We start from the raw sequence: 26,959 nt of genomic DNA on the forward strand, positions 1-26,959 counted from the left end.
GGGGTTTCAGCTGTTCATAGACGTTATCTAGGATTACCTGCTGATCAACTCCTAGAGAATCTGGGGCCCTGAAATATGGCAACCCCCTCAACACACACAGATAGTACAATACCTCGTGCAGGAGAAGGGGGTGGGGTGTTCAGGTTGTGAGACTTTAGAATCATTTTTGTTCAGTCCTTCACCTGCATCACAACCTAGTTTCAAAACCCTAAGTTTTAGCTCTATTACCTCTGTTCTTAGTTCTCTATAAAGAAAGTTGTTCAGTGAGACCCTCAATTACTATTGTTCCAGGTTGGGTTCTCTGAGGAGCAGATTCTGACACAGAGATTAACATGCAGGAGACTCATTAGGGAATGCTCTTGGGGTCAGCACCCGCAGAAGGGAAGCTACCAAGAATGGTTGGCAGCAGGAGAAGTTAAGCTGGGATTCAATCATTTCCAATGAAAGCTTCAGGTGTTCTGAAACTGAGATGACCCTTCAGAGTTGGCCCTGACTGGAGCCAAGGGACTGGACCTTTATATTCCCACATTGTTCAGTAACTGGGCGCAGGCTGTCCTGACAAGTGGTTGTGAGTTTGGGCAAAGCAGCTCTCTTCAGCCTGGGGCTCCAGAGGCTGGAGCTATTATCTGAGAATTTTCTCCTGGTAGCACCTCAAGCAGCTGGGAAATAAGTACTCAGTCCTAAAGGGGGCCTGGCAGCATATCAGAATATCTACCACAATAAGCAAAAGACGTTTAATACCCTGTAATGTCATGTCGAGAAGCTTCCTTTATTTTGAACCTGGATGTTTAACTGCTTTTTTTCTTGGTTATATACAGTCCCAATTATCCCCAAGTGGAGTTGATACCATGTAATACAGAGGTGATAGGCACTGGGCTAGCAGCTTGGTGACAGTCTTCTGTTTGGGTCTACCAGTTGTATTTTAATGCTTTAAATGGCAATTATAAGTTAGTAGAAGGAAGGAAATAATAAAGATTAGAGCAGAAATAAATGAAAAAGAGACCAAAAAGAATTTAAAAAACCAATGAAACTAAAGGCTGTTTTTTTTAAAAGATAAAGAAAATTGATAAACCCTTAACCAGACTCATAAAGAAAAACAGAGAGAGGGACCAAAAAGTAAAATTAGAAATGAAAGAGGAGAAATTACAACAGATATTACAGAAATACAAACAATCGTAAGAGAATGCTATGAACAGTTATACACCAACAAATTGAACAGTCTAGAAGAAATGATTAGATACCTAGAAAGATACAATCTTTCAAGACAGAATCAGGAAGAAATGGAAAACTGAACAGACTGATTACTAGTAATGAAATTGAATCAGTGATCAAAAAACTCCCAACAAGCAAAAGTCCAGGACCAGACAGCTTCACAGGGGAATTCTACCAAATATTTAAAGAAGAGTTAATACCTATCCTCCTCAAACTATCCCAGAAAGTTGAAGAGGAGGGAACACCTCCAAACTCATTCTACAAGGCCAGCATTACCCAAACCAGACAAAGACACTAAAAAGAAAGAAAATCAGAGGCCAATATCCCTGATAAACATAGATGCAAAAATCCTCAACAAAAATATTGGCAAATTGAATTCAACAACACATTAAAAGGATCATACATCCTGATCAAGTGGGTGCAAGGACAGTTCAATACCCACAAATCAATCAATGTGATACACCACATTAACAAAACAAAGGATAAAAATTATGTGATCATCTTAACAGATGCAGAAAAAGCATTTGACAAAATTCACCATTCATTCATGATAAAAACTCTCAACAAAGCTGCTATAGAGGAAACACACCTCAACATAATAAAGGGCATTTATGACAAACCCACAGCTAACATTATACTTGACAATGAAAAGTTGGAAGCTTTTTCTCTAAGATCAGAAACAAGACAAGCATGCCAACTCTCACCACTTCTAGTTAACAAAAGTTTTGGAAGCCCTAGCCAGAGCAATTAGACAAGGAAAAGCAATAAAAGGCATCCAAATTGGAAGGAAGTAAAACTGTCACTATTTGCAGATCACATGATACTATATATGGAAAACCCGAAAGACTCCACCAAAAAACTATTAGAACAAATAAATAAGTTCTGTAGATTTACAGGATACGAAATTAATATACAGAAGTCTGTTGCATATCTATACACTAATAATGAGCTATTAGAAAGAGAAAGCAAGAATACAATCAAATTTTTAAAAAATAAAATACCTAGAAATAAATTTAACCAAGGAGGTGAAAGACCTGTATGCTGAAAACTACAAAACATTAAGGAAAGAAATTGAAGAAGATGTGAATAAAAGGAAAGATATTCCAGGCTCATGGATTGGAAGAATTAATGTTGTTAAAATATTCATACTACCCAAAGCAATGTGCAGATTCAATGCAATCCTAATCAAAATATTTATGGTGTTTTTTACAGAACAAAAAATGACCCTAAAATTTGTATAGAATCACAAAAGGTTCTGAATAGCCTAAGCAATCTTGAGAAAGAACAAAGCTGGAAGTATCATGCTCCCTGAGTTCAAACTATACTACAAAGCTACAGTAATCAAAAGAGTATGATATTGGCATGAAAAGAGATACTGATATCAAATGAACAAAATAAAGAGCCCAGAAATAAATCCATGCACATATGGTCACTTGATCTATGACAAGGGAGACAAGAATAGACAATGGGAAAAGATGGTTTCTTCAATAAGTGAGGTTGGGAAAACTGGACAGCTATATGTAAAACAGTAAAACTAGAACATTTTCTCACACCATATACAAAAATAAACTCAGAATGGATTAAAGACTTAAATGTAAGACTAAAACCTATAAAAATCCTTGAAGAAAACATAGGCATTATGCTCTTTGACATTGATCTTCGCAATATTTTTATGGATTATCTCCTCAGACATGAGCAACAAAGGCATAAATAAACAAATGCGAGCACATCAAACTAAAAAGCTTTTGCACAGCAAAGAAAACCATTAATAAAACAAAAAAGCAACTTACTGAATAGGAGAAAATATTTGCAAATGCTATGTCCAATAAGGGGTTACTATCCAAAATATATAAAGAATGTATATAACTCAACATAAAAAAAATCCAATTAAAAAATTGGTAGAGGACCTAAATAGGTACTTTTCCAAAGAAGACACAGAGATGGCCAACAGGCACATGAAAAGATGCCCAACACTGTCCATCATCAAGGAAATGCAAGTCAAAACCACAAGGAGGTATCACGTGACACTGTCAGAATGGCTATCATTGAAAAGAGAAGAAATAACAAATGTTAGCAAGGATGTGGAGAAAAGTACACTGCTTGTGGGAATGTAAATTGGTACTACGGAAAACAGTATGGAGGTTCTTCAAAAAATTTAAAATAGAACTACCACATGATCCAGCAATTCCATTCCTGGGTATTTATCTGAAGAAAACGAAAACACTAATTTGAAAAGACACATGTACCTCAATGTTCATAACAGCATTATTTACAAGAGCCATGATATGGAAGCAACCTAAGTGCCCATCAACAGATGAATGGATAAAGAAGACATGGTAAATATACACAATCGAATATTGCTCAGCCATAAAAAAGAATGAAATCTTGCCATTTTCGACAACACAGATGGACCTGGAAGGTATTACGCTTAGGGAAATAAAGAAGACAGAGAAAGACTGTATGTTTTCACTTATATGTGCAATCTGAAAAACGAAGCAAATGAACTAACATAAAACAGAAACAGACTTACAGATATAGAGAACAAACTAGTGGTTACCTGAGGGAAGAGGGTCAGGGAGGGGTAAAATAGGTGAAGGGGATTAAGACATACAAACTACCAGTTATAAAAAAACAAGATGCAGGGATATTATATACAGCAAGGTAATATAGTTGATATTTTACAATAACTTCATATGGTGTATAATTCATAAAAATATCTAATCACTATGTTATATACCTAAAACTAATATAATACTGTAAGTCAACTATACTTCAATAAAAATCTTTTAAGGGCTTCCCTGGTGGCGCAGTGGTTGAGAGTCAGCCTGTTGATGCAGGGGCACGGGTTCGTGCCCCGGTCCGGGAAGGTCCCACATGCCGCGGAGCGGCTGGGCCCGTGAGCCATGGCCGCTGAGCCTGAGCGTCCGGAGCCTGTGCTCCACAACGGGAGAGGCCACAGCAGTGAGAGGCCCGTGTACCGCAAAAAAATAAAAAAATTAAAAAAATGGCATGTGCATAGAACTTTGGTTATGTATTTCTCAGGCTGAATTAATGAGTTATAATAATAATAATCATGTACAAGACTGCTCTTTAAGGGGTAATCAGATGTTTTTACATCAAAAATTACCTTGCATCAGCCAGTCATGAAATTCTAATAGTGTATACAGTATATATTCCTCCTTTAGGACAATGGGGTATGTCATTGTTTAGAATATTAAGCTGTCCCAGATACATAAATATTCTGTGAATATTAGTTCAAAAAACTCGAGTTAAAAATACTAATTTTGAGAATGCCTAGAAGCCACTTTCTCTCACTCTGCTGTTTCATTTCTTAAATGTGGTCAATAATGTCTAAAAGAGCCGCTGTATCTATTCATTACAACTTGTTTACATTTGAATCAAAGAAGTAGTATTTATGCCACCACTTTAATAGAGCAAAGCATTACTGTCAATTCTGCTGGGGAATTCTGGCGGGATAAGCAGCCTGCTGAACTCCTGTTCTTGAGTTTTGCACCGTTTCCAAAATCAGTTTTTGGAATTATTTCTTGTGAATCACTGCCACCCAACCATTCCGATCCGCACACAGCGTTGATCAACGTTCAGCCAACCCAGATACTTCAAGAATTTACTGTGCCGAAGTGTTTCCCTTAGGAAGAGCTACAGCCTTTTGTCCCATAGGCTATTTACAAAATATCTGATTCCCTAAGGACCCAGATGTTTGTTAAGGGTTTAGAGAAGCTTACTTTTCACTCACCAGAGGAGATCTAGGAAGCACGCTTTTTGTTTTTTTCTCATTTCTGTGCTTACGTCATTTTCTTCCAGCCAATCAGACACTTTATCAGTTCATTAACTCTTTGTTCCAGTTTAAGGTTTACTGTGTGCCTTTTGTTGTCATTTTTGTTAAAAATGGTTTTATAATATTTATATCTACTTTGATTTAAACTCTCCCAACAGCTTTGAGCCAGTCTAGTGTGGAAGGAGGTTCATTGCTTTTCCAACTCTTAACCCAAAGGCGGGAGGGGATTACGGGCAAGGCTCAGAGGCTCAGGCAGCTGGGAATCATCCATCTCCTGGGCGTCCCTTTCATTAAACTGTTTCCAACCTTCATCCGTTCTCTCTAGCCTCCTTTCCACATCCCACTCCTTCCCACATTCTGATTTTCCATCTCTTTTCCAAAACATACAATATGTTCACTTGCCCTTGGGGAATCCAAAGTGCTCTATTCACTTGAAAGACTAGAACAGTAAAACGTCCGTCAAGTCACCGGGAAACCTGACAGTTCCTGAGGGTAAATGAATGACCGGTGTGATTAGAAATTTGTAAAGGCTGGTTGGGCAGATGCATTTCGAGTTACAAGTAGATTCACACCAAATCAACAGTCTATGACTCAGACATGCAGACATACTGACTTGCGGTGTATTCATTCAAAAGAAAAGGTGAGTCTGGTATTCTTCTAAACCAGATGACAGCAGAGAACAAAGCAACCTGGCTTCCTGAAGCTACATTCTAGGGTTTTATTATGCAGTGTAGTCCACAAAACAGCAATCTCAACATCACCAGGAGCTGGTTAGAAATGCAGACTCTCAGGCCCTACCCCAAACCTACTGAATCAATCTGCATTTCAAGTTCTCCAGGTGATGTGTACTCACATTACAGTTGGAGAGCACTGCTCTAATAGACGGTATTGCGGTATAAAGCGATGGATCGCAACTGTAAGTACACAGACTCCCCAGAGGACTTGCTACAACACACACGGCAGGACCCCACTCCCAGTTTCTGATTCTGTAGATCTGGAGAAGAGCCCATGAGTTGACCCTTCAAAAACCTTCCCAGGTGATGCTACTGCTGCCGGTACAACCACGCCTTGGTGTAGGTGAGAGCAGAGTCCAACTATTTGGGCTTCAGTCCTGGCTCTGCCACTTTAAGACCTCAGGCAAGTCATTTAACTCTTTCAGTTCTGGTTTTGTTGTCTGTAAAAATGTGGTGTCAAAACAGTACTATCTCATAGGTTTATGGTAGAAATTAAATAGTGAATGAAAAGTGCCCAGGCCATAGCCAGTGCTCACTGAAAGGCAGAATGCTATTGAAAGAACGAAGAGGCCAGCCCTTATCTGTGGGCTCCTGTGTCTCTAATTCACGAATTTAAATGAAATTGCTCTCCATTGCCTCAGCTCTGAAGTTTGACCTCACCAGCCTGTTCACTGACCCCAAACAAGGGAGCTACCTTCTCACCTCAGTTAATGACTTGGGTCCAGCTTGGTGTTACTCGTTCAGACTGTGGCACTTGAGGTGTTTTTTCTTTCTGTTTATGTGTTGTGATCCTTTTAATTATCACCAGAGTCCACTCCCAAAGCCTTTGTAGCTGAGTGATTAATGGGGTCAAAATTCACCTCTTTCATCCTGGAGGACTCTTTTAAGCAGTAACATTTACAGTCATTGATGCTTACAGTTTTCATATATTAAAGAATATTAGATACAAACAACTGAAGGAAAAGGATATTTGTATATATTTTGCCAAGAAGGTTCTTAATTCATTCTGAACACTCCAGGGGTGCCTGAAGAACACTTTCTCTCTAAACAAACTACTTTCTCAGGCCACAAAGCTGTAATTCTGAGTTTGCAGTAGTGCAATATGTTATTATAGAAATATCAGAGGAATAAAATATCCCTTTTAATGCTCTACCTTGTTAAATATCAATTAAACTCAGGAAGACGATTAGAGGTAAAGACATTCTGGTGATCCAGATGGCAGACAGGATGGCCCATTGAAAACAGTTCCAATTATATAGGTCTATCTCTGGCATATTTTTGATAACTGGTTTTTCTGGACTCTCATGCATTATAGACCTAGCCAGTGCTCAGATTCATCCATTCAAGAAACAGTTACTAAGACTTGACTTTGAGTCAGCCACAAAAGTAAACAGATACAGTCCCTGCTCTCAACAAGTCATCATTCAGAGTAGAGGCAGATCTATAAACAAATGATGAAAACAATGTTGCATGTGCAGGAAGGGTCATATGTACCGGGTTAATAAAATCCCAATCCAGGCAGGAGGAGTTAGGAATGGCCTCCTGGGTGAGGCCACACCTCCGCTGATTCTTAGCAGATGACTGTGGAATAGCTACATGAAGGCAGGGTGGGAGAAATTTCAAGTAGAGGAGATATTATGGGCAAGACATCACTCACTAAGAGAGAGAAGCAGAATTAATTTCATAATCCTGGCGTGCACAAGGAAGGGCCAGGCAAGCAGCTTGTATGCCCCTGTGTCATGCTAAGGAGCTTGGTCTCTTTCTGCAGACGTTGGGGGCCACTGAACATATTGAAGCAGGATGACACCGCAGATTGGTATTTCATTCGGGATCAATTTGGTAGGTATGAGCAGGGAAGATTCAAAGGCAGGGGAACCGAATAGAAGACAACTGCAATCATTCAAGTAAGAAACAACCAAAGGTGAAATTAGGAGTGATAAAAGGATTCAATAAGGACATAGGAAGTAAAGCAAAGCAGTGCTTGGTGGCTGGATGCTTGAGAATGGAAAGCGGAAGCGCAGGAGTTGAGGATGAAGCTGGGTGTGCAGCTCCGGTGAAGGGCGGAGGTGGTGCCGACCCACGAGATGGTGCAGACGGGAGTGCGCAGGTGTGGGAAGAGAATGAGTGTTGGACATGTTGAGCTTAAGATGCCATGGGGTATTTAACTGTTTATGTTAAGTATAAGCTGAGGGAAGAGGTCTGGGCTGGATCTATAGAGTTGGTGGTATTTGAAATCATAGGAAAGATCATTTGGAGAAAAACTATGGAGTGAAGCCAGTGACTGAGAAAAAGAACCCAAGTGAAGAGCAACAAAAATGACCAAGTTAGACGAGAAGGAGCCCATGAAAGAGAAGGGGCAGGTTGACAAGGAGGACTAGCTCATTCATCAAGAAACTGAAAGGACAGGGCTTCTCTGGTGGCGCAGTGGTTGAGAGTCCGCCTGCCGGTGCAGGGGACACGGGTTCGTGCCCCGGTCCGGGAAGATCCCACATGCCGCGGAGCGGCTGGGCCCGTGAGCCATGGCCGCTGAGCCTGCGCGTCCGGAGCCTGTGCTCCGCAAGGGGAGAGGCCACACAGTGAGGGGCCCACGTACCGCAAAAAAAAAAAAAAGAAACTAAAAGGATGGGCCTTCAAGGAGGGAAACTATTTCAGTGTAGCCGTGGGAATGGCATCTAGAAAGCTCCGGTTTGAGGAGGGCGGTGGAGAAACGGAGATAACTCTATCAAGAAGAATGTCCCACAGACCCAGGGGGGTGGGTGGACTGAGGAGAGGGACCAGGAAGATGGTTCTGGAAGGAGTATGCCGCCTTACTTTTCCACTGGACAAGAGTTTTCAGCAGAGGAATATATTAAGGGCCTTCACGCAGCTGTGGAAGATCAGTCCTGACAAAGAATTGACCTCTGTGAATTGTTTAGTTCCAGGATGACATTCCTCAGCACACCAAAGATGAGATCTCTGTACTGACTTCATTTTCAGACAGGCTTTTTCACATTCTTGATAGGAGCGAGGGGACTGAGGGTGCTCTAGACAGATGAGATTATGAGCCCACCCAAGATGCTAAACCCAAACCACAGAGACTAAGAATGTTGGAGGGGGGCCCCCCCCAAAGATGGTGGGAAATGATAAAAATTTTCACTTAGAAACGTAAGGTAGAAATCAGAGGGAAGTTTTCTTGCAATCCTCTACTTGCCATCCAATGTAGCAACTAGGAATCAGGAAGTCGAGTTTTATTTCTGTTTGGCAACTGTAATTCCATGGATAACCTTGGGAAAATGGCATCACACCTGTAGACCTAAGATTAGTCATCAGCAAAACCCAATGGGGATTGGATGAGGGCAGTGGTTCTCAAACTTCATCACGCACCACAATCACTGGAGTGTTTGTTCAAGTTCTGATTACAGGGTCCCAACCCTGGAGTGTCTGATTCAGTAGGTCGACACAGGGTGAGGGCGTGTTCGGGTAGGTGAGTGAGAATTAGCATTTCCAAAAAGTCGCCAGGTGATGTGATGTGCTGGTCCAGGGACAACTCTTGACAACACTGGACTAGATAATTCTTACAACCCTTTTAACCACCCAATGCCACAAATCTATAACTTTACCTTCATGGATATAGCCTTAGTGCTTATGTCAGGGACGGAAAATAGGCTTGCCCTCCCACACCAAATCTAAACAATCCGAATGCAGCTCAGGTAAAAAAGAATGCTGGCACTGATTGGTGATGGTTCCTTTCACTGTGGATGGTGAATGTCAAGGCTGCCACATATCTTTTTAGCCCAAAGATAATTTTTCAAAGTGTAGTAGTTTGTTTTTATACTTAGAATGAACATTTTTTTAAAATAAATTTATTTATTTAATTTATTTTTGGTTGTGTTGGGTCTTCATTGCTGCACGCGGGCTTTCTCCAGTTGCGGCGAGCAGGGCCTACTCTTCGTTGCAGTGCATGGGCTTCTCATGGCGGTGGCTTCTCTTGTTGCAGAGCACGGGTTCTAGGCGCGTGGACTTCAGTAGCGGTGGCGCACAGGCTCAGCAGTTGTGGCTTGTGGGCTCTAGAGAACAGGCTCAGTAGTTGTGGCGCACGGGCTTAGTTGCCCCTAGGCATGTGGGATCTTCCTGGACCAGGGATCGAACCCATGTCCCCTGCATTGGCAGGCGGATTCTTAACCACTGCACCACCAGGGAAGTCCCAATAAACTTTTTATTGATATGTTAATATACATCCAGAGAACTACCCAAGCTGTAAGTGTGCAGCCAAGTGAGTTTTCAGAAAATGAAAACATTTAAGTAATCAAACGCAGATCAAGAAGAAGAATACTGCCAGTTACCCAGAGGCCTCTCCTTCCCCCTCCCAGTAGCTGACTCCCAAAGGTAGCTACTATCCTGACTTCCCACACGGTAGATTCGTTTTGCTAGAGTACAGTTTGATTTACCTACCCCCCGTGTCCAGGTGTTCCCGAGTCAATCATTCTTTCCTGGCATCACAGCACTTGGTGTACTATCTGCTTGTACTTTTTTCATCAAAGATCTAAACTATTAATGTCTATGTTTGGAATTTAATAAATAAGATTATTCTTGGAAAATACCAAGGCTAAGAAATGCAGTAGCACATTGTCCTTGTGGAATTTAACTATGTGACAATTGTATCTCATAGAATACAGAATATGCAGCATCAAATAAGTGTCACAAAATAGCTACATTAAGAGAATCTCTCTAACTTTCCCTTAGAGCCCGTTTATTTTCTTAATTTGGCCATGTAGTTTCCAAACTTACCACATATTAGAAGCCTGTAAAAGAATTTGGTTGAGGGGCTAATTCACATTGCCGTATAGACTATATCAAGAAATAACAGTTGTCAGCCACGGAAGAAACACAAATAAGATAAAAATTTTACTATTGAAACTAGAGAGCACTATAATTGAGGTCGTTTCGCATAGAGCTTAATGTACCTGAGACCATTGTATACCATGGAGCAGATATGATGTACACAGCCATGATCCTGAGCTACCAAAAGCCTTAGTCACATTCAATAAGCATTATTGAAGACACCATGGAAATGTGTAAACAGTAGAGAGATTTTCATCTAAAACAGTAATAATGTGATATAGAAAATTTTACAGTTTAAGAGACAAATCCTTAGTCACTTGTATCACATAGGAATCCCAGAAATTATTATTTGGACTTCAGAGAAGTTTTATTATATAGTGAAAATAGCTTCCACATTGCCAAGACGGAGCTCTTTATATTTTATTTTTTTTGGCCACGTCATGTGGCGCATGGGATCTTAGTTCCCTGACCGGGGATTGAACCCATGCCCCGTGCAGTGGAAACGCCGAGTCTTAACCACTGGACCAGCAGGGAATTCCCATGGCTGGAGCTCTTTAAAAGTCTGTCTAATAGATTCCCTGAAATGGAAGAACAATAAATGCCCTCAGCACCTCCAGCTGTTGAAATCTGTAACATTCCCTAAACTCAGCTTCCACTCCCAAACCCCACTCTTGGGGGTTCATTATTCATGTTCAGTATAAAAAAATCTTTTAAAAATATTGGTGATACTGGTAAATAAAAATAAGAAAATGCAAATTACACACAACCCTATACAGAAATAGACCTTTTAAACCTGGGCATCTGGCCTTCTCACTTTACAGCACACAGTGCACAGTATCCTAGCTATTTTACCTCAGCCATCATTTATAATGACTGCATAGTATTCCACTGTTTAGTTATACGATAATGTAGTAACCAATTCCCAATTGCTGAATGTTTAGATTGTTCTCAATTTTTTCAGTATTATGTAAGTTCCTGACACGAATGTCCTTTTACTAAATTTTTGGCCACATGAACTACTGCCTTAGGATTAATTTCTAGAGGTGAAATAAATCTTGAAGATGCTCTACAGAAGGTTTTTTTGTTTTTCATATTCATCAGCATTATATGAAAGGGTCTGCTTCTGAACCAAAATCAGCACTGGGTATTAAAAACAAGTCTTGATCTATTTGTAACCTCCCCACTATGCCTCCACCACACGGCCCCTTTTTGTTTTAATTTGCTTTGATCACTTTGACTACTACTGAGGTGGAACATTTTCCCATATGTTTATTAGACATTTTTTATTAGCTGTTTTGTGTATCACTTGTTAATGTACTTCAACCATTTTTCAGTTGAGGTTTTTAAATTGTTTTATTTCTAATTTTGTAAGAGATTTCTATTACCTAAGGAAATAAACATTTTCTCACGTCACAAACATTTTTCCATAATTTGCATCTACAATGACTAATGTTTATTTTTGTTGTTCTTGTTTAAAGCAGTTTAAGACGTTTATATGATCAAGTCTGTTAAGTGGCCTTTGCTAGGGCTTAGAGTCTTTTCTTTCCCAAATGTTATATAAAATTCATATTTCCTTCTAGACTTAGATTTTTTTTTAATTTAACATTTTTATCTATCAGAATTTACATTTGAAAAGGTGTGGAGGAAGGGATTTCACTTAATTTTTTTCTCGGTATTTTGATTTGTCTTAATCCCAGCTATTGAAGAATGCCTCCTGAAATGCATTTTAGCAGATGGATAAATCAGTGATGAGGAAACATTAAGGAGAGTGATGGCAGAGCCAGTTATCCTTTAATACTTTCTGTGAAAAGTTTGAGCTAGTTTTTGATAAGTATGGGTAACATGAATTGGCAAAGGCTGGAAGAGGAGATTCACTTTAATTCAACAACCATTTATTCAACTTTTCACGCGCCAGAATTCCAGGTAGGCATAGGTGGAGGGACCAGCTGACGGGACAGATATTAGCTTGGTGTTCCTTCCATTCCACATAGGAGAAAATGAAAAATGAGGGGTGTTGGCCAGACACAGGGCGATTGTTGTTGCGCACAAAAGCTGCACTGAAGACTTTGAAAAATATCTTTCACCGTTAAGGAACTCTAAAAATGCAGTCATAAACATGATTTCTCCTGCTTCAATAATACTAGAGTGGAGTTTAGGAATTTCAAGATGTTTGATGGAGAGTATTAACAATGTGAAAAAAATTAAATGGTTAAGCTAATGCCAGCTCAGCTGAAATGTCATTAATTGAGAGGAGTAATCCCTGATGCCTTAATCCAGAGACTCATTAAGGATTTGGAAGAAATTATGAATAACTTGTTCCATTAACTGAATGAGGTTTTAATTAAGATATTCTTAGAAAAAGAAGAGGACAGGGCAACGTTAAAGTGGATTTTCAGACTTTGGAAGGGGGAACTCAGTTTTGAAAGAGATCTAGAGAAGAGAAGACCTGACTCAGAAGTTAAGACGGACATAAAGCCTGAGAACACTCTGAAATATTTTTCTCTGGTCAGAGCACAGTATTGTTGAGTACTTTGGTACAAAGTTCTATTTCTTGATTATTCTTGTGTTTTCTTTTTCCTATAGATACTCACATTTCTTTATATTTGTAAAAAATTGAGTGTCTTAATTACAACACCTTCCATAAGAAAGTTAGCTAAATATAATAATTCAAAGTATAATAGACACATAGAGAAAATAACCAACTATGAGCATAAACTAATATTCAATATTTAAGAGCAACCATTAGTGGCTCTACTCTGCTCATCCAAGTTTATTTACCAGCGCTGCCCAAAACTACCCCCCCTTTCCTGCACCACTTGCCTAATTTCCTCCCTGATCACAGATGAATTATAAAATTCCCCTCTCTCCATTCCCATTCCCCCTGGTACCTCAGCTTGTAATGTTGCCAATCCCCCTACCCTTTTACCTCTTAACAATCCTCTCCATCTTTTATGATTAGTATGATGTCACGTTGCTAGACCAAACCTTACTTCCTCTGTGAAGATTTTCTCCAGATTTTCTAATTCTTTTTTTTTTTTTTTTTTTTTTTGCGGTACGCAGGCCTCTCACTGCTGTGGCCTCTCCCCTTGCGGAGCACAGGCTCCGGACACGCAGGCTCAGCGGCCATGGCTCACGGGCCCAGCCGCTCCGTGGCATGTGGGATCCTTCCGCACTGGGGCACGAACCTGTGTCCCCTGCATCGGCAGGTGGATCCCCAACCACTGCGCCCCCAGGGAAGCCCCAGATTTTCTAATTCCTGATGAACGTTTCTTCCCCTAAAAACATGGTTTCTTCTAGACCACTGAATTTTAGATCTAAAAGAGAACTTGGGAATGGTATTGATCAGTAGGTCTCAATATTTAGCATGCTTCAGAATCTACAGGAAAGTTTAAAAAAAATACTGAACCCCTCTACAGAGTTTCTGATTTCCATAGGCCTGGGGTAGTAAGGTCTGAGAATCTGCATTTCTACCAAGTTCACAGATAATGCTGACATTGCTGATATGCTCCTTTTTGAGAATCACTACTATAGCATACGTTATTTTCTGCTTTTTTTTTTTTTTTTTTAGATTCCACATATAAGAGAGAACATACAGATACAGGATTCGCCTTTTTCTGTCTGACTTGTTCCACTTAGCATAACGCCCTCGAGGTTTATCCATGCTGCTGCAGATGAAAAGATTTCCCTCTTTTTATGGCTGAATAATATTCCATTGTAGTGTGTGTGTGTGTGTATGTATATATATGGAATCAATTTTATATATATATATATATATATATATATATATATATATATATATACACCACAATTTATCCATTTATTCGTTGATGGACACGGGTTATTTCCGTATCTTGGCTACTGTAAATAGTACTGTAATGGACATGGGGGTAAATATATCATTTTGAATTAGTGTATATCTATCTATCTATCTATCTAGTTGATATACATATATATAGTATGCGTATGTGTATATATGTGTGTGTGTGTGTGTTGTATACATATATACATATATATAAAAATTGATTCCCAATTCCAATTCCAAATGAGTTTATCTCAACATTTTTCACATTTCCATCTTCTTTCCATCTCCAGAGCTGCCACTTCAGTTTGGAACCTCATCAGTTCTCTCCCAAAAGACAGAACATTTTTTAAAATTGTTCTTCCTGCTTTGTTCTAGGCTTGCTTTGATTCTTCTAAAGGTTCCATATTGTCTTCCTAAAAGTCAAATCTGTCTTGTAATATACACCATTTCCTTTTGTCTTAATTTAAATAAATATTTTTCATGATAAGTTGAAAAAATAAAAATTTACTTGAGCTTATTGGAAAATTTGAAAAATATGAAGAAGAAAATAAAAATCAACCAGAGAGAACCACAATTCACATTTTGGTGTTTTTCCTTTTCACCTTTTACTGAGATACAACTCACATACCATATAATTCACTCATTTAAAGGGTACATTTAATGGGTTTTAGTATATTCACAGAGTTGTGTAATCATCACCACAATCTAATTTTAGAACATTTTTATCACCCCCTCCCCCAGAATCCCATACCCATTACCAGTCACTCCTCATTAATCACTTCCTCCACTCGCTCCAGAGCCGTAGGTAACTACTAATCTACATTCTGTCTGGATAGATCTGCCAATTCTGGATGCTTTATATGAATGGAATCATATACTATGTGATCCTTTGTGACTGGCTTCTTTCACTTCACATAATGTTTTCAAGACTTATCCACGCTGTAGTATCTATCAGTACTTCATTCCTTTTTATTGCTGAATAATATTCCATTGCATGGCTACCCCATTTTTTTTTTTCATTTATCAGTTGCTGGCCATTTGAGCTCTTCCCACTTTTGATGATTATGAATCATCTTGCTATGAACATTCATGTACACATTTTTCCCAAAGTGGCTGTATCATTTATATTCCTCCCAGCAATGTATGACAGTCCCAATTTCTCCACTCCTTGCCAACCCTAGTTATTGTCTTTTTTTTTAGTTATATCCATATTCATTGGTGTGAAGCAGTATCTCATTGTGGTTTTGCTTTGCATTTCCGTAATGACTATTGATACTGAGGATCTTTTCTTGTGCTTATTGGCCATTTGTATACCCTTTTGCAGAACTGTCTATTCAAATCCTTTGCCAATTTTTTATTGGGTAATTTGTCGTATTATTATTGACTTGTAACACACATATATATTCTGGATACAATTCCCTTACCTGACATATCATTTGCAAATACTTTTTTCCCATTCAGTAAGTTGTGTTTTCACTTTATTGATAGAATCCTATGAAGCATGAAAGTTTTAAATTTTGATAAAGTCCGATTTGTCTTTTTTCTTTTCTTTTCTTGTGGGTACTTTTTGTATCGTAGCAAAAAAAAAAAAAAACTTGTGTAATCCAAGGTCATGAAAATTCACTCCTATATTTTTTGGGGGGTGTCTGTGATTCACTTTGAGTTAATTTTTGTGTATAGTGTGAGGTAGGGGTCCAACTTCAATCTTTTGCATGAAGATATCCACTTGTTCCAGCATCATTTGTTGAAGACTACTCTTTCCCCATTAAATGGTATTGCTTCCCTGTTTGAAATCAATTGACCATTAATATATAGATTTCTTTCTGGGCCCTTAATTTTACTCCACTGATCCATATATCTATACTATGCTGGTATAATGTTGTCTTGATTATTGTAGCTTTGAAATAAGTTTTAAATTGTGAAATGTGAGTCATCCAACTTTATTCTTCTTTTTCAAGATTGTTTAGGTTATCTTAGGTCCCTTGCATTTTCACATGAATTTCAGGATCTGCTTGTCAATTTTTGGGGAAAAAAAAATGGAACTGGGATTTTGATAGGGACTGAACTGAATCTGTAGACCTGTTTGGGGAATTCTGTCATCATATTAACATATTGACATATTCTGTCATCATATTAACATATGTCATCATATTAACATCTCAGATTAACATGAGATATCTTCCCATTTACCTAGATATTTAGGTTCTTGAAAAAATATTTTATAGTTTTTGTTATACAAGCCTTGTACTTCTTTTGTTAAATTTATCTCTAGGTATTTTATTCTTTTTGATAATATTTTAAATGAAATTAATTTTTCATTGCTAGTATATTGAAATATAATTAATTTTTGTACATTAATCTTGTATCTTACAACCTTGCTGAACTCATTTATTAGTTCTAGTAGTTTTTAAAACTGGATTCCTTAGGATTATTTATATACTAGATCATGTCAACTGAAAACAGATAGTTTTACTGTTTTTCCCATCTGATGACTTCTTTCTTGATTAATTGCTCTGGCTACAATCTCTAGTACAATATCGAATAGAGGTGGTAAGAATAGACATCCTTGTCTTGCTCCTGGTCTTATGGGAAAAGCATTCAGTCTTTCACCATTAGGTATAAAGTTAGTTGCATGTTTTGTAGATGCCCTGTATCAGGTTGAGGAAATTTCTATTCCTAGTTTGGTCAGTCAATAACCATCTCCTTTTAAAATCCTTCAGTAGATCCCTATTTCCTATCAGATCAAGTTCATGCTCCACAGCCTGTGACTGCAGATCCTCCTGGAGCCTCCCCTGCTTACTTCTCCAGCCACATCTCTGGATACTCCCTCTGCACCTCCTTTTCCAACCTCATCTCCAAAATGTTGAGCTCTACCTATTGTAAACTGTATGTAGTTCCTAACATTCCATGTTACTTCATGTCTCTTTGTTTTATCTTCTGCCTTATCCCTACTCTTTAGTTCCTAATTATACTTCAAGACACAGCTCAAGTGCCACTAATTTCAAAAAGATATCAATTAACTAGATCTGGTTTAGGTGCCTTCCTCTATATTCTTACAACACACTGCACATATTCCTATGCTAGAGTTCACATACTATTCTGCATTGTTGATTTAAGTTTCTGCCTCTCCAAGGAGGATAAATTTCTTATAGTCAGGGGCCATATCTTAACCATCTTTCATCCTCAGTGCCTGGAACTCACTCAGTAATTTGATGGACAGATGAATGGATGGATGTTGAGATTTATGTCACTTTTTAATACTGAGCATACATAAATGAATAAAAAGACTCACACAATCCTAAAGTTCTTAGCAGCCATAAAAAGCAAGAGACCTTAAAGGTAAATGGAGTTGTTCCAGGGACCATGGAATATAAATGCAGGAAAATATGGATGGCAAATAAATAGACAAGTCAAGCAAAAAAACCAAAAAGTGTTGAGTTTACAGACCTTGTCTCAATTACTGGAAACAATGGTCTCTAGGAAACACCTTCCTAGGGACGCTGATGCCCCATTTCTCCCACTGCTCGACAACAATATCCACCACTAGTTATTATACATTCAATTCAACTCAAAAAATACAGTAGACTATATCAATATATCAATCTACCATGTTCATGCACAAAAGAAGTAAGAGCTGTAGCCTCTGACTGTAATAAAAGCAGGTTTCACCAAATGGTGAACGCTCACACACAAGATTCAGTGAGACATTAGAGCAGTCAATAATTAAATGTCAAGATGGGTAGTGCAGACAACAGCATTTCAGTGGAGGGAGACTCGTTCACTCACGATTATTGATTGTGTACTAGCAGTATGCTAGGTACTGGGTTGGATGTTGAATATATAATGCTGAATAATTCAGAATCTGTGTGTTCAAGGAATTTATAGGCTAGTGAGGAAGTAATGCAAATTAACATATAACTTATATTTATTCATTCAGCAAATACCATCACAGATACTATCCTAGGGGGTGCTCATGATACAGCAATGAATTAAAAAGACCAAACTCTCTGCCCAGATAGAGCAAACATTCTAGTTGGGAGAGGAGGACAATAAGTGGGTAGATAAATTATATAGTGTGATAAAAAAATAAATACTATGGAGAAAACAGATTAGAGTGATTGAGACTGCTGGGGCATAGATGAGAATGGGGTGCAATTTAGAGCCCTTGTGACTGGCCTCATCAAGAAGGTGACACTGGAGCTAAGACTTGAAGGAGGTGAGGCTGTTAACCATACAGCTACTGAGGGAAGGATGCTCCAGGCAGAGGGAGCGGGCAAGCCAGCGCCCTGAGGTGGGAGTGCCTGCGGTATTCACAGAACAGCAAAAAAGCTCTAGTTCTGAGGTTAAGTGACTAAGAGCAGCTGTAGGAGATGAGGTCAGGGAGGCTGGGTGCCCTATGGGCCTTGGAAGGACTAGTCTTAGTAAATGAGGAACAACTGGAGGTCTTTGAGCAGAAGAGTGATGCAATCAAATATTTAAACAGATCACTCTGGCTGCTTGTGAAGAATAGACTGACAACACAAGAGCACATGCAGGGAAACAGGTTGGGACATGATTGGCAACATTTAGGCTTGAGGTTATTCTAGTGGCTGAGACCAGAGTGAAAACAACAGAGGTGGTGGGAAGATAACCAGACCCTGGATATATTTTAAGTTAGAGCCACCAGAATTGGATGTATGAGTTTTGAAACAGAGAGGATTCGAAGATGAATTCAGGGTTTTGGTGAGGGCTAACACCTAGGAGAATGGAGGGGAGGGCAACGCCTTCAGGTGAATCCGATCGGGGATGGGGTCGGGGAGCTCAGAAGTTCAGTTTTGTACACTGGAAGCTTGAAACCTTCCAAGTGGAGATTCATGTTGGCAGCTGGATATGTAAGTACCAAAGCAGAGATGAGCAGAGGATTCTATGGGAACGTGTAGGAAGGGCACCCATATGAGGCTTCCCGAGGAAATGACAAACACTGCCTCTCGAAAGGAGGCTGGTGTGATCCAGAAGGCTTCAGCGAGTGAAACGGGCATTGCACAATAGGAAAAAAATGGCTACAGAGAGAGTAGGAAGAGAATTCCAGACATAGGAAATATCTAAGCAAGATCCTTGGAACAGGAAAAAGCATGGTGAGTTTGTGAGAGTAAGCAGAGCCCTGCCTGGGGTGAGGAGTTCTTACTGGAAACACTGGAGCATAAACATGGACCAGATTTGGGGGCGCCTTGAAGACTAGGCTCCTTGTCTAGAAAATCAGCCCTGGCCCACTGATCAGCTTCGGGTTCCCTCCCCAACCAGTGTTCACATTTCCATCTCAGCACCGTCCCAGGGTATCCTAAGAGTCTGTTTACTTTTCTCTTGGCCTCCCTAGATTGTAGTTCCTTGAGAGCAAAGACCTTATATGTTGATTTTTATCTACCGCAATGATTCATTAGTGGAATTTTAATGTTTTTTCAAAGAGTGAATTGTATTTGATACACACACCTCCTTATCATATTTTCATTTCAATGCCTAGGGGAGATTTTAATTAAAAGAGAAATCCTTGTCTTTATTGAATAGGTGAAAGGCCCATTACAATTAGACTACCTTGTAAGAGGCAGCAGACGAGAAAGATTTCAGAAAACAGGATTTTTCAAAACAGCAACTATCAACTGGAAACTTGAAGCAAAGAACACAGGTCAGGTTGTTATGAATTAATTAAAGAGAGGGAAACGGTGGTGGATTTGCAGGAAGGGCATTTGTCTACGCTACTTGCATACCTTATAAGGATGAAAGAACTAATGCGCTAACTGTACCTGATAACGAGAACTTTGGCATCTGGTACTCATCCCTTCAGAGACCTGTCAGAAGGGCCCTGGGCTCAGCCTGCCCAAAAGAGACCCGGACAGTTATCTTTTGCAGGGCAGGAGATTCAGTGTCAAGTTCAATCTCCAGCCCTGGCGAAAAGAGTAGGATGCACTATGATGTGTGCCTTAAACCAGCCAGTTACCACGATCTAGGGGTTGGCCACCAGGACCCAATCGCGGCTCTGCTCAACACGCGCTAAGGGGAAATGGCTGCTGCTTGAGCCACCAACTGGGTATGCTGGAATGTCACAAAGAACTCTCCAGGCGCAGGGAACAGAAGCACTAATTCATCTAAAAATATTACCGTGTTAATTACTGTCCTAGCCCTGCTTCTAGCCCTGACTCTTCTGACTTAAAAATACTATCACTTGTTATCCTTGAAATGACAGGATTGCTTTGTTCATTTAGGAGAAAGTGTCTGCTTAAGCCCCAAATCTGAATACCCGTGGTTTGCCTTTCAGTTGTTCTTTCACCCAAAAAGGGTGTTCCATGTAAAAAGAAGCTAGTTCACAAATCAAACGATGACACAGGGCATTTCTTCAAGACAACCATTATGCCTCAGTGCCCAGCAGAAGTACTCCACCTGTACTGCCCATTTCTCACACGGAACATTAAAACCATTTGTATTCAAGGGTCGAGACTTCATAAAGTTACTGGTTTTTACCACTTTACCAAGGATACCCTTAAGTGGAACTGACACACATTTTTCTCCTGGGGCTGGCAATGTGGAAGACCATGAGTTCTAGTACAATTTGGTGCCACTTTCTTGATTCCTGTTGCATCATTGGTGCAAACAGCAACACAGTGAAAGAGGCAAATAATCTTAACACGATTATGAAAATAATTTTGACCTTGTGGTCCCCCTAAAAGGGTCTCAAGGATCCCTGCAGCATGGCAGACCATAATTTAAGAACTGCTGCTGTCTACAAATCCTTGAAATTCTTGGGTCAAAGGCTATAAGTATTTTAAGGTGCCTGGTACATATTAGAAATTGCCTTTCAGACATGATCCACCAATTGGCATTTCCCTCTGTAAGGTATGGAAGTCCATTTTATCAGGCTAACCCTCTATGGAATTAAAGCTCCTATGTCCTCTTTACAGGTAAGATAAAGAGTCCAAATTTTAACTCATAGCTCTGTGTGTCTGAGGGGAAAGAGTAATTTCTCTTCAATTTCTGTTACTTCTCCCAACTCAGCTATCTCAACCATGGAATACATTGCTCACGTGAACTCCAAACCATCTTCCAAAACAATATGTTACAACAGATCCATGAGTTTAGAGAAGAAAATAATGATAAAAAAATACGTGCATGGCCCATTACTTTCCCTTCTCTGTGCTCCAAGAAAACGCTTTTTTTCCGTAATTCACTACACAGAGACTAGTCATCAGTTGTGTTTCAGCTCCTTTGATCTGAAATGTGATTTTTAGGCATGTGTTCATTAAAATAAAATTAAAGGCTAAAAGAGTTAACATATAATCCTCAGAATGGAAGAGAACCTAAGATAGCTCCTAATTAACTGACTGATTACATGCAGTTTGACATATAATTCTCTCCAGATAAGATCATCTTAATCAAAAATTCTCCAAAAGACAAGATTCTGTAGTTTCAAGGATTTTACAGTATATTGAACATCATTATTACTTGTGATAAATTTAATAAAATAAGATTTATCCTGGACCCAGATCAAAAGGATTTGGTTTCCCAAGGTTCCGCGTCACAATGTACACTGCATCACACAAAACAGCCCACAAAAGTTGTGCCTCAAAGGCTCAGTGGTTCGCAGAAAACTCCAGAGAACATTTAATTGGTCCCCAACATATGAAGAATACCCATAACTATGTCTAGACACCCAATACATGTTTGTGTTCCTTTCCAAAACCTGGCTCACTATCTGTAATTTTAGCTCATTAGAAAAGGACATATGTTGCAGAAGGAAAATACTTTTTCAAAAAAAGGATTTAAACCTCATTAAAAAGCACAGATATTATTTGTATTTTTAAATGTAACTAGGTATGTCTCCAGGACTATTAATATTATAAATGTAGCCTTGTGGTTAGGATTTACTAAACCAACACATCAATTAACTCTAGTTGTTTATACAATTTAAAAATCTATCTTCACACTGATAAAAATACAGAAATACTGTATTGTCGATGACAGAGAATTCTGTGCAACTGATTTTTAAATCAGTTATTGGAGGAAAACTAAATTCAGTTCAGCACAAGTTCCATTGATTCTCAAGAAAAATTATGTGTATAACAAATAACTCTTCTGAAAGTCAAATAAGCCTTTTAAGTTAAATAAGCTTTTTAGTGCACTTTGGGCCTTCTTAACCAATACTAAAATTATAGAAGAAAGCTGGTTTTTTAAATCAGAATTTCTGAGATATCAGTAATTGTCCTAAGTGTGATAAAAAACAGTGATGACTGAACAAGTAAGGGTCAACCTAGAGTATTTTCTTTGCCCGATTGAGTGTTTTAAAAGGTCATGCCCATGTCTAAGAAGAGTTTACTTGAATTTATTCATTCACTGAATAAGAATTTGCTAATTTCATCTGCTAGGTTTTATGTACAAAACCCAATTAGACGTGGACTCTAATCCTTCATTTATTCATTCACCAAATATTTATGGAGGTCTTATTATGTGTCAGACCCTATTCTAAGCACAAGAATATGTGGGAGGGCAAGACAGATCAGGCCCCTCCTCTTCTGGAATCTGCAGTCTATTGGGTCGTGGGGAGAAGAGGGTTAATAAACGATAAAAAAGTAAACAAGTGAGTAAAAAAGACCATTTCAGACAGTGATTAGTGCTATCAAGAAGGTAAAACCAGAGGACGCGATAGAATAATGGTTGGCGCGGGAGGGCTGGGGAGCTTTGCACCTAAATGACACAGAGAAGAAAGTCATTCAAAGATCTGGGACAGCAATTTCTAGGCAGAGGACACAGCAAGTGCAAAGGCCTTTAGGAGAGTTTAAAAAAATCGGATTGGGAAGACAGGCAAGTGGAAGCTTTCTCCTTCCTGCAACTCCGCACCTCGCCTCCTCCAGGTGCGCCCCATGCCATGTCAGAACCTGACTCTCATCTCTAGACCTAGAAATCGACCCACCAGACCAGGACACTGTCAGGGTTTCGTACGCCTACAGCACGTCACAGACTTTCTTTATCTACATAGATGCATTGAGGAATTGTTATAGTTTGCATGGAAGCGTTATAAAATCAAACTATATATAAACCACTGTTTATAACTGAGGAAAAGCAGCTCAGGCACGTAAGTGCAAATACCTGGGATCCTGGTGCTATTCATCTCAATGAGAGACACTGCCTGTACTTCAGTCACTCTTGGGCTGAAACATGACTGCTGTAGATCTACTTGGGTGTCGTTAGCAGGCTGAGAGCAGTGACCTATAGAGGAAAACAGTGCATTAAGAAAAGCTGATGCCTCAGAGACAGATATCCAGAGTTATTGGGAAACGGCGGTCTCCATATTGTTGACAGAACACCTCAAATCCTCAGGCCACTCATCAGCACAGTTATTTATCTTCTTCTCCAAGTCAAAGGAAGAAACACGTCAGGCTTAAAAGCCCTAACGGGAACAGAAAACAAAAGAGGAGACAGAGTAATTTGTAAGAAGCAGTTTTGAGTTTTGTTTTGGTTTTCATTAAGAGGACTGTTTCAGTGATACTATCAAAATCAGACATATTTCAATATGACTGATACATAATATATATAAGTTTTGAATAGGCAATCCATTCACATTGCATATAAATCAAACAATATAAAGGGGTATTCATCAAATGTTTCTACTTCATTCCTATCCTTCATTTCCACAAGGGTAACTTCTTTTCTTAGTTCCTTGTGTCTTTGTTTTTAGTGTAACAGAAATAGAGGTATATATTCTTATTTTCCCCTTTTTATTCAAATATTCCATACTCTATACAGTATTACCCATCTTGCCTTATTATTTAAACAGTATGTCTTGAGGATTTCAACATATCATTTCATAGAAAGGACATCTTTCCATATCAGCACATAGAAAACTTTCTTTTTATTTGCTTTTTACATGTTCAGAGTATTCTATTATATGGATGTACCACAGTTTGCTAAACACAGTTCTTTATTAGTGGATATTTGGTTTAATTCCAATCTTTTGCTATTACAACCAATGCAGCAAGGAACAAGTTTGTACATACAGTATTCTGCACGTGTACAATTAGATCTGCAAGATAAATTCCCAGAAGTAGGATTTTTGTATAAATTAAAAATTATCCACTTGTAATTTGGGTAAATATTCAGAAATATCCCTCCATGGGGGATGGACTGCAATATCCACTATCATCAGTCATTATGAGAACACCTATTATCCAAGGCCTTGCCAAGGCCAGAATGTATTTTCAACCTTTTGGATTTTTGACAGACTGACAGAATGAAAAATGTTGTCTCAGTGAAATATTAATTTGCTTTCTCTATGACTGAGGTGGAGCATCTTTTCATATGTTTAAGTGGAATTTGTCTTTCCTTTCCTGTTAATTTTGTGTTCATAGCCTTTTCCCACTTCCTCTATTATGTTGTTGGTTTTATCAATTTACATTAGGGAGATTAGCTCTTTGTCATATGAATTGCAAATATTTCCCATAGTTTTCTTTCAGTTATCTTTTGATTTTACTTGCAGGATTTTTTGCTTTGTTTTGGTTTTGCTAGATAAGAGCATTTTTAAAATTATAGTATTTATCAATTTTGTGTGGTTTCTGGATTTTCTCCTAAAATTTCATGGCTTATTTTGCATTTACATTTTTGCAGCTTATCCTACTGCACAGTGTGGGTTTCTGCTGTTGTTTTCCTAGAAGGCTGTCTGGTTCCAACACAATTTATGGACACATTTATTTCCACCCTTCTGATTATACTTGCCACTTCATCATACGCCATATATACTTGGGTCTTTTCATGCATAAATACCACACCGTTTTAACTACTGAGGCTTAAAAATGTTTTAATACCCAGTAGATTTAGCTCCTTTGAGAAATTCTACTCGATATAAATGTATCGGCTATGAAGAGAAATAGATCTGACTCTCCGAAGCTGCCTGTATGATTTCTTGGTTCAGAAACCACGTGGCCCCCCTGAGAGCCGCCTCCTTCACTCCGCTTCTACTCTGCACACCTGCCCCACCTCTCCCCATCAGATTTACCCTTAAAGCTGCTGTTTGTGGGCACAAAGAACTGTTTTCTCCTCCGTTCTCTGTGCTTTTATTTGTAAGATGGTAAATGCAGTGATTTTGAAAGCTTTCAGATGTGCGAGGACTTACACCTGCCCTCCAGGCTGTTGGATCTAGATCCTAAAAGTTGTTCTGGGGAGCAGATAATCATTAACTTTTTATAGATGGATTAGAGAAACGTAGGCTTCCAAGAATATATTTTGGAGATAGAGACATACATCAAGCGGGTCAGGCAAAAAGGAAAACGGGGGCGGGGCGGAGGAAGAGAAAAGAAAATGAATTGGGAAAAAAAGTGCTTTTCAGGCTCCAGAGCTTGCTGGACTTGGAATCCCAGAGCAGCGCCACGCAGTGACCGCCGTGTCCAGACCTGACACCCGCAGAGACAGGAGGGAACGGGCCGCCTCTCCGCCCTTCCGGAGCCGGGGAGTCAGAGACAGAGACACAGACGGAGACAGAGAGGTCGAACCTCAAAGAAGCACACTTAACAGTTCTCACCGGTCGGGGGCAGCTCCAGGGCCTCGGGGGCCGCTTTTCGCCGGAAGCCACGGAGGGAGCAGCGCCCGCGTCCCGCGCGCGCAGGGGTCGGGGCCGAGGAGGGCGGGGCGCAGGCGCGGTCCGGGTGGGAAGGCGGTGCCCCCGGGGCCCACCCCCCGCGCCCTCCCGCCGCTCTGCCGCCCAGGGGCCGCCCCTCGCGCGCGCGCACCTGCGCGCGCACATACACATACACTCACACTCTTCTCATACATCCCTTCACACCCTCACACACTTCACACCCCTCTCACACCCTCACACTCCCTCGCACACTCGTTCTCCCCCTCGCACAGACACCCCGTCATACACTCACACGCTGCCCCTCACACACTAGCACCGCCTTCACACACTCACACGCACTCACACACTCACCCCTTCACAGACTCGCCCCCTCGCGCACTCACTCTCACTCATCACTCCTCCTTCAGTGTCCTCGTTCTCACTCGCTCTCATCCACTCTCCCTTTCTCTTCCAAGTCTTTCCCACTTTGCTCAGAATGATAGCCCTTTGGGGGGAGGAATGAGAAGAAGCCTGCCTGACCCCAGGGCTGAGCGCAGCTCTGTCCGGGCTCTGTCCTTATCCAAGAAAAACAGAGCCACGTGTTCCCTGCACCTCAGCCAACATTGTGGGCCCCGAAGGAAGCAGCTGTGCGTCCAGGAAGGCTCAGCCCCCGAAGGGCCCTCACTGTGCATCACCCGCTCCCACCCTTGTTAGCAAAGGGGACACGGCGTTCTCTGTGGCTCACACCACACTGGGTTCTGGGGGTACAAGCAGGGAAAGACAAAGTGCTACCCTCAGAGAAAGTGATGGTTTGGTGGAGATGGGAATAGGTAAACCAGTAATTAAGGCAAAACACATGTTTCAAATTATCTCTAATTTTAAAATCGTATTTAAAAAGCACACACATACTATGAGACGTGCCATGAAAGCCGTGGAAATACTGTGAAGATTTAGAAAAGCAAACGACCACGCGTGCTGGGGGTCTCAGTGGAGGTTTTGTGATAAGGAGGACTGACGGGGAC

At 40.0% G+C, this 26,959-nt stretch overlaps 2 protein-coding genes across 7 annotated transcripts in view; one reads left to right on the forward strand and one right to left on the reverse strand.

The window, feature by feature from the left end:
- CLVS1 (clavesin 1) overlaps nucleotides 1–26,959 on the forward strand; it is a 220,431-nt gene that overhangs the window by 143,947 nt on the left and 49,525 nt on the right. The gene's annotated exons all lie outside the window — the stretch shown is intronic.
- The window catches only part of ASPH (aspartate beta-hydroxylase), a 386,456-nt gene that overhangs the window by 102,373 nt on the left and 257,124 nt on the right, over nucleotides 1–26,959 (reverse strand). For 4 of the 5 annotated variants that reach the window (XR_007472943.1, XR_007472941.1, XR_007472939.1 and 1 more), the window contains exon 28: nucleotides 23,477–23,596. The exons of the other annotated variant lie outside the window; for it this stretch is intronic. The gene's annotated coding sequence lies outside the window, so the exon portion shown is untranslated. The remainder of the gene's footprint in view (nucleotides 1–23,476; nucleotides 23,597–26,959) is intronic. 5 annotated transcript variants of the gene reach the window in all.

This window comes from Orcinus orca, chromosome 17 (genome assembly GCF_937001465.1).
Source record: "Orcinus orca chromosome 17, mOrcOrc1.1, whole genome shotgun sequence".
NCBI lineage: Eukaryota > Metazoa > Chordata > Mammalia > Artiodactyla > Delphinidae > Orcinus > Orcinus orca.